We start from the raw sequence: 15,788 nt of genomic DNA on the forward strand, positions 1-15,788 counted from the left end.
TATTGACAAAAAAGAGAAATTAATTAAAGTTAAAAATATTATAATTTATCAAATTAAAAATATAATTAAAAATATATAATACATAAATAAATATAATTTCAAAAAAAAATACTAAGATGTAGAGAATCAAATTAACACAACAATGAAAAAAATATAATATGTTTATACATAAAATATAATAACCATAATATAACCACTACCAAACAAATATAGAAAATTTGAAAATATATTATACATTACTTGAAATATTTAAAAATCTATTCCATACAATATAATTTAAAAAGATATAAACAAAAGAAAATATTAATAACAAATATGTAAAATTAAATTTTACTATACTATTTTTGATAAAATAACATCTTATCATAAATAAACTTTTAAGCTGATTTTAAATTTTTAATTACAAATTTTACTTACACATATATTTTCAGCGTTTATGCTAAAAAATTAAAAATAAATTAACAAATATAATATAAAATTATATAAAAAGTTGTTATTTAGATTTATTAAAATTAATATTTTAGAAAAATATAGTGGTAAATAAGTTAACAAATATAAATAACTTGAAAATATATTATATATTACTTGACATGTTTCAAAATATATTACCATTAAAAGTAAATAAAATCAAATTATAAGACTAAATTAACAAACATAGTATTTTTTAAAAGAAAAATAAAATTATAAAAAATATTGTAAAAATATTTATAATTTATCCTGTGCATTGCATGCGTATAAACTATTATACTATATAAATAGTTCGGTATACCTTTTTTGGTTGGTTTAGATATCCTATGACGGTTAGATTTTCTTAATCAGATGATGAGGAAATAATATACAATATTCAAGTTACTAAGTTCGATTCCCCAATAACAAATATTTATATTATTATTTATAAACTGTCCAAGTTCACAAGTTCGAATGATTCCAACAATAAATATTTATATTATTATTTATAAACATAATAATAAGGTTAAGAGTTCAAATCTTATTAATTATGTACTATTTATCTTAACTAGAAATTATACGCATTCAAATATATATTCTCATAATATGTTTATAATTATATATTTATTAATTTGAATTTTTTATTATTTATATTAAAATTTTATTAAATTTAAAGATTATATAAATAATAACATATAAAATATTAATGAAAACCGTGCAGCGCATATCTATACTATAATATAATAACCGGAATTGAGTATATTTTGATTTAACGATTATTCCCATATTTTGATTATTAAAAATAAAAATAAATAATGTTATATACATTTGAACCTACTAAATTGCTAAATTAATAGATATAGTCTCTACGACCACAATTTCTTCCTAATTTTTACATTATTTTTATTATAAACTTATAATTATTATATATTTATATAAATATATTAAAGTTCTTATATGATGGATAAACAAAATTTTCAAATATTTAAATATTAACAAACCGTGCTAGCATATCTTAATAAGTGGGACACAGGAAGTGCATTCTTAACTCTATAGTTAAGTTAAATTGGTCAATATTCAAGAGAGAACATATCGATGATGGAAAACTCTTATTCAATCTTATCATAAATTATAAAATTTTATTTATGAAAAATGAAATTAATGTTAGTAGAAAATAACAATTATATCTGAATTTTGTAAAAATTTAATATTTAAAATTTTAAAAAAATTGATTTTAAATTTAATTCTACTGAATAATATTTTTAAATAAGTGTAATTTTATTAAAGAGTGACTTTGAACTATTTCATTCATTTTAAATAACTTTTTAAATAAAAAATTGTGCTAATTTTTTTTAATTTGATAATTAAAATTTATAATTATATATAATTTAAAATAAAATAAATATGTATATCATATATATTTATGTAATAATTCTTTACCCAACTAATAATTCCCTCTAGATTGCTACGGAAGCTAAGTTACATGCATGCACAACAAACCATTAATAAACCAAAAACTTACTAAACCTAACAAATAACTTGTGGACATGTGTTTATAAATTTCACCGGTTTTTACCGGTTAAACATGCCTATATATTATTCTCATTTTTATTGGACAAAATTCGAATTCTCGACATTACATGTAATACATATAAATTTAGAGATCTTCAGTTTGGAGGAGTGATGTTTATTTGATCAACTTTATAACTTTTCTTATTATAGTGTTGAATATAATATTTTGTAATTACAATTAAGATGATCTTTCATTAAAATTAAATAATTAAGTTACAAAAATACAAGTTAAGCGAGTAATAAATTGTGTCACCAGATTTTGTTAAATTACACGACTTGCTGAATACGAATTTCGACAATTAAATTTTATAATTTCATCCGATTACAATTTTGTTATAATAGTACTATAATTAATATTTTATAATTTTATCCAATTACAAATATGATTAAATTGAATACTTATCGGACATGTACATGGCAAGCCCTACTTCTAAAACCTTAGTATAGCATATTATTGGACGTTGTTATTTTTGGCCCACACGTTACACAGAAAAAAGTTGACAAAATGCATAAAACTCTGCATTTAATTTATCAATTTTTTTATCGAGATGCTAAATTGCGATAGCCTTACGCCTGCCAAAGTTTTATCCTGTGTATGTTTTTTGCTAATTCACAGAGGTAGGAGTCGAAATTACCGCATCAACATTTTGTTACACAAATTTTATCCATATACATGCATGCACTTCGTGTTAACTATACTTACATGTACACGAATTTCTTTGAAGATTTTTTTTAATTCTAATTTTTGTTAATTCGACACTTTTTCTGTCGTAAATGATTTATTATTTTATTAAAAATATGAGCCCATACTTGCTAACTTGCAACCAAATTATGAACTTACTACTCGAGTAAAAACGACGAATATATTCTATTATAAATGCCTCAATTACGACGATTTCAGTTCAAAAAAACTGTGGTCAATGGCCTGATTTATTATATTGAAAGAAATTATAAAATACAATTTAGAAAGTACAAACATTAGTACTTAAAAATTATTGTACCTGCGTTGACTGGTCAAATCACTTTTTATTAAGGAGTCGGCAAGTTAATTAGAAAATTATTTGTCATACCACGGCATAAGTCTGTGAGAATAATAAAATAATCTGTTAAATATGTACACTCTCTTTTCGGTTGGGTTTGTCACCTTAACGGACAGGGAGTTATATACGCATTTTAATATTATTCTAAATTATAGTTATATAGATTATTTTGAACTTTTTCTTTTGAATAAAAAAATTAATGCTCAAAGTTTAGTGCAAAAAAAAATTAAATATAAATTATGATAATATAATTTACATTGACAAGTATTAAAGAAAAATATGTACTAAATTGAATGAGACTTTTGCCATCAAAATTTTGATACCAAACCATCACTTCTGCTCAATGTAAAATGTACAGTCCATGTGATATTACACATATGTATATTGAAAATATGGATACAAATCTCGGAAATATGAAATAATTGGCCGAAATAGTGATGTACCATAATTTATAAGTCATTTATCAGTATTTTATTAAATCAGTCCAATAATTTTGATCGATTAATCAACATTTTTTAAAAAATTGACAAATTTCTAAAATCACCATTAAGAATACAATTTCGTGTAGAATTTATAAAAAAAATAAAACATATAGCTAGTAATCACGTGGATTTAAAACTATTTTTCACAGATATTTTTCGATTAACAAAGTGAATCACCTAAGTGTGCAGTTTTAAATATTTTTTCACAAATAATTTTTGATTATTTTATATGTTAAATTAATATGTATATGTATTTATAACTCACGAATTTTTGAAATAGTTGAACCGTAATCATAAATCATATTTTAATTTTAATTCAAATTAATTTAATATCAAATTAATTTATACAAATTATACAATTTAACTCGAACCGTTATCATCCTATTATCCGCAACAAAAAAATTGCAATATACAAGTATGATAACGGGAGAGGGACAAAGATAGCTAGCGATCACGTGGACTTAAATTTGTTCACAAGAAAAAGCTTGTACTAATTGAAAACAATTTTTTCATCTGAATTTAAATTTGAGTAATTTGAAATTCAATCTTTTCAGATGGACTGGGGTCTGCCTGGCCTGCGGTATGCATGTGCATGTGATTCTCATTTCTTCTGTCTCCATTTCATTAACTAAAAGATTTATTGTATACCATCTCTACAGTGGTGAGAAAAAAGAGTTTTTTGAAATTACCAAAATAAGTCATGTTATAAATTGATTGTTATATTCAAAAGTTAAATAGTAAAGCTACATGCAGGAGTAGAAAATTTGCAATTCATTTAATGTACTTGTTCCCTCCTTTAGCTATAAATAGCCACATTCAGTAAGAAGCAAGAGATCATTCCGAGCATCTTCTCTGCTATTTCTCCTCCTCAGCTCTCTCCGATAAAAATATAGTAGTTATTTTAGTAGTTCTTTTATTGTGCTCTTTTATTGTTACTATAATCAGTATTTTATAACATGTTATCAGCACAAAGCCCTGACGAATCTGAGAAGCTATAATTATAATTTAAATATGTATATATATGAGTAGACGTGGTTACACCCTCTACATATAATTTTTATATATCTATGACCGAAGTAGACGTGGTTATATCCTCTACTAATAATTTAAATATATATGGCCGGAGTACCGCCTATTAAAAGTATTTTACGGTACCATTTAATTTTGGGTAATACCGAAGTATAGTGGAAACCTTAATTTATAAATTGTATAACTATCGGATAATAACTTTTTGCCCATAACTAACTTATGCAGCATTGTCCACTTTAATTTATTATTGGTCGGAGATAATCTGCATACGCAGACGTCCGTATGGCGGGTGAAAATCCATTTGTCATTTTATATATAGATCTATTTATAATATCAATGATAATAATGATATATACATTGATTATTGCATACTTGTTAACGCACCCGATTAAGTAGGATTTTATGTAATATTTACATTGATGAATTAAAATTTAATAATTTTCGTGTTAATTCAGATTTAGTATGACAAATATTACAAGCTTGTCGTTCGTTTCCTTGGACATTTCTGGCGATAATTATATATCATGGGTACAAGATGTAAAGTTGCACTTGGGTTCAAAGAAATTAAGCGATACAATAAAGGCAGAAAATAAATCCACGGCTGAAGAAAACTTTACCTCCATAATTTTTCTCCGACACCACATGCATGAAGATTTAAAATCTGAGAACTTAGAAGTCAAGGATCCTTTTAATTTATGGGAAAATCTAAAGGATATGTTCGATCACCAGAAACTAGTTTATCTACCTGCAGTTGAAAATGATTGGGCTAATTTAAGACTTCAGGATTTTAAGAGTGTCCGAGCATATATCTCTGCTTTGTTCAAAATAAGTTCTAGGCTTATTATGTGTGGTGAGAAAGTTACGGAAAAAAGAAAAATCGATAAAACACTATCAACTTTTCACCCCAATAATATCAACTTAGCAGAGATGTACAGGGAGCGCAAATTTACTAAGTTCGGGGATCTTCTATCAACTCTCCTCATTGCTGAACAGAACCATGAATTGGTGATTAAGAATCATCAAACCCGTCCAACAGGATCTGCCCCATTACCTGAAGTAAATAACATGTCATTCCAGCCGAATGTACGTAGAAAAGGGTATAGAGGTGGACGGGGCCAATGGCGGTACCGTGGACGAGGTCGGAGCCACGGGCATTTCGTCCATATAACAACTCTGGTCACCGGAAGTGGCAATCTGAATCACAGAGTAAAAGAAAGGCATCACGAGGAGGAAAAACTGAAAATGTTTGCTATAGGTGCGGCATGAATGGGCACTGGACACGTAATTGTCATACCCCAGATCATCTTGTTAAGTTATACCAATCTTCTCAAAAATCAAAAGAGAAAATGGTAGAAACAAATTTCGCCAACAATAACATAGATGATTTCCCGAGAATCACAACTGGAGGAATAAGCATTAATGGTCCGAATGAACCTAACGAAACTCCCATATGGGAGGCTGAAGATTAGTTTCATATAATTATTATAGTAGTGTATATTGTGTGCTTTATTTTGTTTGAACTATGTAGTGTGTTATGTTCTTATCAAATAAATCAGGTTTCTTAATTATATACAGAATGGATTCTGAAGATATATGCATTGCTGATTGTGGTACAACTCATACGATTCTACAGAACCAAAAGTATTTTACCCAAATAACCAAAACCAAAGCTCAAGTCGGAATGATTTCCGGCGTATCTAATATAATCAAAGGTTTTGGAAAAGCTAGTTTCGTCCTACCTAACGGTACCCACATACACATTTCAAATGCATTACATTCTAGTAAGTCTACTAGAAATCTTCTTAGTTTTAAAGATATCCGACTCAATAATTTTCACATCGAAACTACCTCTGAGGCTAATAGAGAATATCTTCTTATTACTTCCGCTAATCCTAGCAACAAGAAAATCTTAGAAGAGTTTCACTCACTTTCCTCAGTATTATATATAATGAAAATTAGAACTATTGAGTCACACAATGTCATTGCTTCCAAACTCATAGATCCAAAATCTTTTACACTTTGGCATGAAAGATTAGGTCATCCTGGCGTCTCTATGATGCGTCGTATTATAAAGAATTCTACTGGTCATCCTCTTAAAGATTTTAAAGTTCTTTCCAACAATGACCTTCCATGTTCAGCATGTTCTTTAGGAAAATTGATTACTCGATCATCCCCTACTAAAGTTCAGCTTGAAAGCCCAATTTTTTTAGAAAGGATACAAGGGGACATATGTGGACCTATACACCCATCATCTGGCCCATTTAGGTACTTCATGGTATTAATCGATGCCTCAACTAGATGGTCTCATGTTTGTCTTCTCTCAACTCGTAATGATGCTTTTGCAAAACTACTTGCCCAAAATAATCAAATTACGAGCTCAATTCCCAGATCATTGCATTAAGTCAATTCGTTTAGATAATGCCGGTGATTTCACATCTGCAACTTTTGTCGACTATTGCATGTCTGTAGGAATCTCAGTTGAACACCCAGTTCCTCATGTGCATACACAAAATGGGTTAGCCGAGTCATTTATCAAAAGACTCCAACTTATTGCAAGACCGCTGTTGTTGAAAGCAAAATTACCTACATCTATTTGGGGTCACACAATACTTCATGCTGCTAATATTATTAGGATTAGACCAACTTCCTACAACCAATATTCTCCGCTACAACTGGTACTTGGTCAAGTTCCTAATATTTCTCACTTCAAAATTTTCGGAAGTGCTGTATATGTGCCGATTGCTCCACCACAAAGATCGAAGATGGGAGCTCAAAGAAGAATAGGTATCTACGTTGGTTTTGATTCCACATCTATAATTAGATATCTGGAGCCTCTAACCGGAGACTTATTTACCGCAAGATATGCAGATTGTCATTTTGACGAGTCGATGTTTCCTCCTTTAGGGGGAGATAAACATTCAAACAAGGTTAATCCTGACATAACATGGAATGCATCAGGATTATATTTTCTAGATCAACGTACCGGTCAATGTGAACTTGAAGATAAAAGAATTATTCATATGTAAAATATCGCAAACCAAATGCCTGACGCATTTAACGATTCTAGAAATATAACTAAATCTCAAATACCTGCAGTAAATACTCCAGCTAGAATAGATATACCAATTCAAAAATCAGATACAAAAGAATTGGTTACAGAATCAAAGCCACGCCTGAAGCGTGGTAGACCGGTCGGTACAAAAGATTTTGCACCACGAAAAAGAAAAATAAAGAAAATTGCCCCTAAAGTGGCACATGCTCCAGAAGAAGCAAATACCCTTAAAGTGGTATTATCTCCTAAAGAGATTCCAGTCCCCGAAGATACGGGATTAAACAATCATGAAATTTCAATAAATTATGTGCATGATATGAAATTATGGGATCGAAGTAAAGCCATAATCGATGATGTATTTGTGTATTCCGCAGCATTGGATGTAGACATAAATTCTGATCCTGAACCACAAAGTGTGGATGAATGTCGTCGAAGAAAAGACTGGCCAAAATGGAAAGACGCAATCCAAACAGAATTAAATTCATTGCGTAAAAGAGAAGTATTTGGACCCATTGTCCAAACACCAATCAGTGTGAGCCCTGTTGGAAATAAATGGGTATTCATAAGAAAATGAAATGAAAAGAATGAAATTATCAGATATAAAGCCCGACTTGTAGCACAAGGGTTTTCTCAAAGGCCTAACATTGATTATCAAGAGACATACTCGCCAGTGATGGATGGAATTACTTTCGCTTTATATTAGGTATGGCATCTAAAGAAAAATTGAAAACACGTCTTATGGACGTCGTTACTGCATACCTGTATGGTTCACTTGATAGTAAAATTTTTATGAAAATCCCAGAAGGGTTAAAAATGGATGAGTTCAAGAAACCTCGTCATAAATACTCCATTAAACTTCAACGATCATTGTATGAACTTAAACAATCTGGTCGTATGTGGTATAACAGACTTAGTTGTTATTTACAAAAGAATGGGTATATTACTAACCAAATTTCTCCATGTGTTTTTATCAAAAAATCACAATCTGGTTTTGTGATTATTGCTGTATATGTGGATGATTTAAACCTTGTAGGAACAGTTACAGAGGTTGATGAAGCTGTCATATACCTAAAGACAGAGTTTGAAATAAAAGATTTTGGAAGGACAAAATATTGTCTTGGTATACAAGTCGAGCACTTGTCATCGAGAATTTTCCTCCACCAATCTACATATACAGAAAAGGTTTTGAACAGATTTTACATGGATAAATCTCATCCATTGACTACTCCAATGGTGGTTAGATCTTTAGAGCCTGATAAAGATCCATTTCAACCACGAGAAGATGATGAAGAGGTTCTTGGTCCTGAAATCCCATATCTAGGTGCAATTGGTGCACTTATGTATCTTGCAAATAATACAAGGCCATATATTGCATTTGCTGTGAATTTATTGGCTAGATTTAGCTCTGCTCCGATGGACAGACATTGAAATGGGATTAAACATATATTCCGTTATCTTCGGGGAACAACAGACTTTGGATTATTCTTCCCGAAAAAATCAACATCTCATTTGATCGGATATGCAGACGCTGGATACTTGTCAGATCCTCATTTTTGCAAATCACAAACTGGATATGTATTTACATATTGCGGTGCAGCCATTTCCTGGAAATCCACGAAGCAAACTACAGTGGCAACCTCAACAAATCACTCAGAACTCATTGCAATTCATGAAGTCAGTAGAGAATGTATTTGGTTGCGGTCTATCATCAAGAATATTCAAGAATCATATGGATTGCCAGACATCACAAGAAGTCCTACTGGCATGTTTGAGGACAACACTGCATGCATTGATCAACTCAAGGAAGGATATATCAAATGGGACAGGACGAAGCACATTTCACCAAAATTCTTCTACACTCATGAGCTTCAAAAGAATGGTGAAATTGATGTACAACAAATTCGGTCATGTGACAACCTTGCTGATTTATTCACGAAATCATTACCGAATTCAACATTTGGGAAGTTACGACATACCATTGGAATGCGGCGACTTAAGGATTTATTACAACAAAACTTCAGAGAATGATTAGTTTTTCCAAGGGGAGATTGTACTCTTTTTCCTTTGTCAAATTTTTATCCCATTGGGTTTTTTTGGCAATGTTTTAACGAGGCAGTCTATGATCCACCATATAATAACAATCAAAGGGGAGTGTTATGAATTGATTGTTATATTCAAAGGTTAAATAGTAAAACTACATGTAGGAGTAGAAAATTTGCAATTCATTTAATGTACTTGTTCCCTCCTTTGGCTATAAATAGCCACATTCAGTAAGAAGCAAGAGATCATCCCGAACATCTTCTCTGCTATATCTCCTCCTCAGCTCTCTCCGATAAAAATATAGTAGTTCTTTTAGTAGTTCTTTTATTGTGCTCTTTTATTGTTACTATAACCAGTATTTTATAACCAGTATTTTATAAAAAGTCAGTTTTTTTACTGATATCTAATAATCTAGCTAGGCGCACAATTGCGAATATTATTACAAGATAAATAAGGCTAAATGTACTAAATTAATACTCAAAATTAATTAATTAATTAATAATAGACCACTTGTATCTATATTAATTTCACCAATAATATGTTCCAAATTATCAAATGTCACGTCATCTACGACAAAAAATTGATATCTTAGACATAACTTATTGAGATATCACTAATTTTTAGGTAAATTTAAGTTATAATTTAAATAATGTCTACCCGGGAGATTATTCATAATTTGTTGTAACAATTGTTGATCTAATGTAATAAATTATTTAAAAAATACACATATATTTAGAGAATGTTTTTTCATTGAGCATTTTTTTTCATTCAGAGTTATTTAATTTGTAACGTTAGAAACAATATGCAGGGAGCTAAATCACCCTATATAGCACCGAAAATTTAAAAGAAAATGCTTGGCATACTTCGAATTTTCACAACATAAGCAAGTGAAACATATGTTTTTGACATTGAAAACTTGAACCCTATAAAAAAAATATGATGTATAGTGAAAGTGTGATCTATAATGGTGGAAGACAAATCTCACCCATAGGATACCTTTGCATGGGACAGTGGTAATGGTACAGTCGTCTAATTAAACTAAACTCTATTCACAACTCATCTGTCTACTCACAACGGTTTTCTCCATACCCCTGTTTTATTTTCACATTTGTGTTTCAACTATTTGTTCAGTGTTCTAGATACTCAGTAATTGAAATAACTTGAATATCATAAATATTTTGGGTCAAAGAAAGATCTGAACTTACATGAAGAAGAGTGCAGATTGCAGAATGGTGCACGGGCACAACACTGAGGTTCAACAGTTTGAATTGAAAAACATGATCTTCTTTCTTTTACTGTCAGGTCCATATATATGACTTTAACAGTTCATTTAGCTTATCCTTCCTGACTTCTTCTCATTGCAGAACTGCAAATATGGAGAGAGAATGGGAAAGAGAAATGATTACTATCATTTACCACTATGGTTAAATCTCGATCGATAAATATTCTCGGATGAGAGAATTACTAAGATTTTTAAGTTCGATTTATTAAGCAATTCAACAAATTATTCACTTACAAAGTATTTATTTATCAAAGTTTTATTATATATTGTTTAAATTGATCTTAATACTATCAACACAAATTTTATATTAACAATAGCTTAATCAACAAATTTTTTATATTAATAATAGGCTGTAGGGGCACCTGATAATCATAACATGGCACCACCGGCCCTAGTACAAAATTTACTGCATTTAACAAGTATTTTTAGAATGTTCAGCAGTTACAATTCCAATCTACTTTCTTAAAAGAATATCTCCTGTGAAAGTGTGTTAAATCAGTTCAAGATGACAGAATATATGACTAAAATAGTTATGATCGTATGGAGGACCATTCAGAAATCGCATCTCTATAAGCATTTCATAGATCTCCACAAACTGATGGCTCTGCAATCAAGATCATAAACAAACTCAAAGTCATAATGAGAAAACCCTTTTTTTACAATAAATTGTACTGCATAGACCAAAGCTAACCTAAGAGCAATGTTAGGTCTAATTAGAGGTTCACCTATGAATGCAGCAGCAACGCCACATGGTATATTCCTACAGCTGTAATTCATTCGACTCGGGCGACTCGTGAGCTCACTGACTCGAACTCTTTTAAGTGGTCTTAACTTTAAACGAGCCGAGTTACTTGTTTAATTAAATGAGCTGTCTCGACTCGACTCGTTGACTCGTAAAAATAAATGAACCGATTCCGACCAAATAAAAATCCGGGAAATCTCTCAAACCCCACGTATTAACTAGGATCGACATTAAAAATTTAAAGATGAAGCGAGTACAAAGTTTGAGCTAACAAAAATAAATGTACACTTTCTGTCCCAAAACTAGAGCCTCATGTTGAGTAAAGGGTGACTCGATCTGGGACAGAGTGAATAGTAGATGATCATAATGTAAGTAATCAGACAAAAGGGTGGACAGTTAGTCATAGGCAGCCACATGTGATGCTGCCACACCCATTGTTTAATTATACAAACAAACACTCGTCAACATTCACTCTCTTACCCCTCTCCCTCTCCCTCTCTAACCATTACTTTGTCCCCCTATTACCTATTACTAGCATGCCCTATATATGTACCATAACCAATCACTTTCACCTCAAATTCCACTACATTTATTTCATACACCTAGCTATACTAAACCAAACTTACTCTATATGGAGTACTATATGGATGAGGAGTCCCAGCTTTCTAAGCAATATCATCATGACTCAAGTAGTAGTCATGGCCATTATGCTTCTACATCTTCTTCATCTAGAAATTCTTTGATGAGAAGTGCTTCTACCAAGTGTTCTGCTACAAAGTCACCGTTGTTACGGAGTTTTTCGCATAAAAACTCGAATTTATCGAGAAGTTGTTCGACAAAATGCAGTTCTTCGAGTTCCAAGTCTTCATCACTCGAAAGAAGTTCTTCTCAGAAATGTTCTAACTTTACAAGAAAATGTGGGAGCATGGCAAAGGAACAAAAAGCTAAGTTTTATATCGTGAAGCGGTGCATTACAATGTTGGTTTTCTGGCACAAGCATAAACACGTTGATTCCTGACCCAATGTACAAGACTCGCAACAGCAGAATCTAAAGAAACGGTCCCGAAGCACGATTCTTGACGGAGATATTTCCAGAGCATTCAAGCATGAAGGGAGTTTGTAATTAGTCTTCCAATTAGTTACCTTCTTCTGATTATAGATATATTTCTGTTTTTTTAGATGGATCTAATCAGTAGATTCTTCTTCTCATTTCAAACCCTATATATATATTTTTATCAGATCTCTCAAAACGTAGAAAGGGCTGGGCTGTACTGGTTGATATAGGAGTAAATTTTTTGTATGTCTCGTGTATTTAGATTTTAGATTCCAAGACAACTTCCCATGTGGGTGAGCAGACACTGACAACTTGCAGGCCAAGTTGCTCATTCTGGTAATACATCATTAGTGTAATATAGTATATGCCATACATTTCAATGCTTATGTTTCTCACTTCAATATTCTTTGCCTCTTAATAACTTCACTTTAACAAACTGGGCTTCTGGTATATAGAGTAGTATATTTTAAAATCTTGCTTGGATAAAGCTACAAACTTCAGTTCTCCTGGTTGTCCCGGTAAATTTTGGATTAGGACCTTCTAACTTCTAAGTAACAATTTAACTACACAGTTTTTGGTATGTAAGATTCTGATAGGAATTAAACATTTTAATAAATAATTGAAGGCTTTTGTAAGTTAAAAGCTTATCATTGTAAGAGAAATTTGGTTATAACATTCTGTGAATATCGTGCTGAATAGTTCTGGGTTTTCGGGCCGCAAGCTGCTGCCACAACCGTAACTGTAACGGTGCGGCTGTGGTAGCGAAGTTAAAAGTATACTGTAATTTGGAACTTAATTAGCAAAGATATCATGTACTAATAACTGAGAAAGTTCTTCTAAATCCGGCTAAATGTACCCGGAAAATGATAACTGTGATTCCACACGTACCGATTCGTGTAGATAGTGAAAATCCGAACCCCTTACCAACTACCCACATACCCTGTATAGGGACCAAAATCGATTTAGTTCTTTCCGGGTTGGACTCCTATCCTTGAGCAACAAGTCATGTTGTTGATAAGCAAATACCAGATTCCATAACCGACCCAACTGCTTCCCAGGTGGGCTTCCGATATCCATGCGCAACAAGACTCCTTAAATCCGAATAATTCATTAATTATAATAATTATCCATATTCCATGTATTTATCCTGTAAATATAAGTGATTATCATAGATTTTCACTTAGGAGTCATTCCTTGAAGATAAGATAAACTCTACTTTATTAGAGGAGGTACAGTTCATGTCCAACATTGATATCGTGATATGAGGTACGCAGGTGCTGCAACACCTGCACCCCTCCAACCTGATTGATTATAGAGGTACTTCCAGCACCACTGCTGCCCTTCTAGGGATTCTCATGGCGCACAACTATACCTATCGTGACCATATCCATTTATTCATATCAGCTGGACCCCTACCGAGAAGCTCCAACTTCATACAGGTACCCTGAGATTCACACAACCAGTGGACCCATCTCAGTTATCCATTTTTACGGGCCCACACCATACCAAAATCATTTCCAGTTGATGCCAAACAAGCCCAAACTCCCTATGGGCCTTAAATTGAGCCCATCTGAGATTTTGGGCACAACAACTACCCCTGATTCCTTACAGTATAGAATATAAGAAGAACCAAGGAAGTCACATAACCCAAAATAACCTCATTCCAAACCTTAAGAGTTCCTGCTCCGCATGTGAACCCTCACACCCACTCCGGGGTGTCGTTCAGTCACCTTGAACAACCATTTTTCCTGTAAAGTTTAAGATAATTATTCGTAAAATTTTCCTACTAGAAAACTTTACCTTCAAACATTTAATCCATGTTCCTTCTAGTTATGCCATTCCCTTTCCAAACACAAGCAGCTCTCCTGGGGTGAGGTTCAGCTAGCCTCTTAATCCATTTACGCCATACCAGTTCTTATCATTAGTTTCCTCTCTGAATCCCATGCTTGTCAAGTTTAATCTGGAGCTGAAGGTTGATTCCCTCTACAAGACCCCCGATGTTTTCATGAACGAGATTGTTTTTGAGACCCTTGTTCCTTTCCTCAACCACGTTGATCTTCACGTGAGAATTCCTTGTGAATAACACATGAAGGTTCAGTTGTTCTAAAGATACTTCTCCCTTCCAAAACCTGAGCTACTAAAATAACTAGGAAAAGTGATTAGAAGTTTGAGCTAATTAGCTCACAGAAGTAATAAACGTAACATAAACATATATAATGCACATATGCAATTATGAGGTAAGTTCAAAAAAATTTATATATATGTATATTGGAAACCATTTTTGCCTTAGCAATCAAGTAGAACCTTGGAGAACACACTCTCCAAGACATAATACCACAATATTCAGAAAATCCTGATGTTCCATCACAATGTACCCCTTAAAATGTTACATAATTTTTTTTAAGGGCTTTTCCAAACCGTGCCCATATGTCATGGGGCTTTTTCAAACCGTGACCATATATCATGGGGCTTCTCCAAACCGTGCCCATATATCATGGGTGTTAGTCCCAAAGTATCGTAGAAGGGGGAGGTTGAATACGATACCTACAATCTTTTTGATTCGTTTACAAGTTCTTTGTTAAAAGTACGGAATCAAATAAGACACAAAACAATTCGAGGAAGATATTGTTTTATTAATATAATTCTTGAGGTTGCTACAATCTAATCAATAAATTGATTAGCTACAATAAATTCAGCAACATAACAATATGTTTACAAGCTTAATAAATGAGGAGCTTTAATGGAGCTCTCGTAAACTGAATTGTGTTGCTGAAGAAGATGACTGATTATGAATTACATTCATTTAGCTTCTGTTGTAGACTTCCAAATTCAATGGATAGGTGGCATGTTTGTGTCCACACACTCCATTTACATTTGTTGCCTTGAAATCAATGAATACAACTCTTCTAAGGCGACCAGGGAAAGCTTCTATGGCAACCTGTATCTTTGTAGAGTTCTATGGCGACTGCATAGATTCTATGGCGACCAAGGGATTTTCAATGGCGACCAAAGGAACTTCTATGGCGACCAAGAGATCTTCTGTGGCGA

The sequence above is a fragment of the Apium graveolens genome, chromosome 11 (genome assembly GCF_009905375.1).
Source record: "Apium graveolens cultivar Ventura chromosome 11, ASM990537v1, whole genome shotgun sequence".
Classification (NCBI taxonomy): domain Eukaryota; kingdom Viridiplantae; phylum Streptophyta; class Magnoliopsida; order Apiales; family Apiaceae; genus Apium; species Apium graveolens.